This window comes from Aplysia californica, unplaced genomic scaffold (genome assembly GCF_000002075.1).
Source record: "Aplysia californica isolate F4 #8 unplaced genomic scaffold, AplCal3.0 scaffold00677, whole genome shotgun sequence".
NCBI lineage: Eukaryota > Metazoa > Mollusca > Gastropoda > Aplysiida > Aplysiidae > Aplysia > Aplysia californica.
Window position 1 is genome coordinate 116,610 of NW_004797947.1, and position 2,318 is coordinate 118,927.

A 2,318-nucleotide genomic window follows, 5' to 3' on the forward strand; every position below is an offset into this window, starting at 1 on the left:
GTTAGTCACAGACCCAGTTTGTCACAGACCCAGTTTGTCACAGGCCCACTATGAATTGAATTTTATTTTCCAATTGTTTTTAACGAAAGAACATTCATTGTTGAAATTTTACAGAGCGATTTAAATTTGTTTTGATTTGCAGATAAAAAGGAAGAAATATTGAACAACACAAACTGAATGGACGTTTTAGAGAGACTTTAGGACCTGTGACTAACTGGGCCTGTTACTAACTGGGCCTTAGACTAAATGACATGCCTCCGTAATATTGCAGGTTTTGAAAGACATGCAACCACACGCATACTATTGAATATAAAAACTGGCATTTCTGATTTGTGTTTGATTTTCGTAGATGGGCGGAGACATTGTCTTTGCTCTCTCTGATGTTGAGTGGATGGGTGTGTGTGTGTGTGTGTGTGTGTGTGTGTGTGTGTGTGTGTGTGTGTGCTTGTGTATATTATGTGATTGTGCATAGGAACAGATGTGTATGTGCGTGCGTGTGTGTGTGTGCGTGTGTGTGTGTGTGTATGTGTGTGCGCGTGTGCTTTGGGAACATTGACCTCTTCCGACTATTAATATGCAACCTAACTGCAGCCAATTCTGACTGAGAAAATAAGCAGAGTAACTCTAGCCTTTCTTCGGGGTTTTTTTGTTTTATTACATCGAGAGTTACATGTATTTAGATATGAAGCATTTATTGCGTGAGTTATGGTGGTCGACAATGATAATTACCCTACGAGGGAGATTGCCTTGTTGTTATCAGGAATTTCAACTCGTGATTACAAGTGGCAGTTTCACAAGTAGGATAAAGAATGATCTACCACGATAACTCATGCAATAAATGTTTTATACCAAACTGATATCAGCCGACGAAATAGGTATGTAATATCAATGGCTTGTTAAGTGGTCTAGCAGCTTCACTGAAGAATTTTGCATGAAAACGAAATTTCAATTCTGGGTCTTTTTTTTTAGCCTCCTTAATTAATTAGAATGTATGTTACTAGTATGTCTCCCTCCACGAAGCAGACCCCCAAACAATTGAATGATAATTATTTTATCATGGGTAAAGCAAGTAGAAAGGGCACGAATCAACAGGTCCGAGTCTACAAGAAACTGGACTTTTTTTTGTGTATCTCCGTCGTGTGACTACAAGAGCATACCGGCAACTCATTCCGGGTTCACGATGTGAAAAGTTTTTGGGAGAGCGTGTGATGGATTGCTTCGACACAGAGTGTCAGCTCCCAATCAAGCCGCGAGAGGCAAGGTATAGGGCAGGCTACGACGTCCCAACAGTCAGCAGAAGGACAAAGATCTTGATTTATTTTTTATTAAACCTCCCTCTCCGAAAACCAAATTCCCTGACGTCTTCTGCGTAGAGACTACTAGAGAGAGACGCATCACTCCTCGATTTAGGCGAGATTGGGGTCAGGCATCCGGTGACAGTTTCATGCCGTACAACTAATTTAGTAATAGTCTGTTCCTCACAACTGAGGAAACACCTTATCGTTTTCATAGTAAATTAAGCAAGGCGGTTTGTCTGAATGGGTTTTTAAAAACCATTCCCTTTCTTTACCGTCAAGTCATACCCACGTCCACACATGAAAGATGGAGTCAGAATATTCTAGTAATTCTAGTCAATATTTTCATTAAAAATTCAAAACAACCTTACTGTATGTTTCCTCTCGGTCGGTATAATTATTGGCCTGTCTTGGTCACGTCCCCTCTACTTATTCCTGGCCCGCGTCTCGTTGCATTAGTGCGCACAATACGCCAAATCTTTTCTATTCTTCTTCTTTTACTCCTTTTTCTTCGTCATTTTCTTCTTCTTCCTCCTCTGCTCCTCCTCCTCCTCCTCCTCCTCCTCCTCCTCCTCCTCCTCCTCCTCCTCCTCCTCCTCCTCCTCCTCCTCTTCTTCTTCTTCTTCTTCTTCTTCTTCTTCTTCTTCTTCTTCTTCTTCTTTCTCTTCTTCTTCTTCTTTTTCTTCTTCTTTTTCTTCATCTTCTTTTTCTTCTTCTTTTTCTTCTTCTTCTTTTTCTTCTTCTTCTTCTTCTTCTTCTTATTATTATTATTATTATTATTATTATTATTATTATTATTACTATTATTCGTGGGTGGTTGGCAGGTGCTCTGGTGTGGTTTACTCCTTCTTTCCTATCAAGCACCAGTGGTCCTTATCTCTCCTCCTTCTCTTTTTTTATGGCATGTATGTAACTCTCATGTAACGCATCTATTCTTTGGCACTTGTATATGACCTTATTGTTGCAACGCAGCAAGTGCCGTAAAGCTCTTACTAAAACTACCCCCAAAAAAATTGATGAATA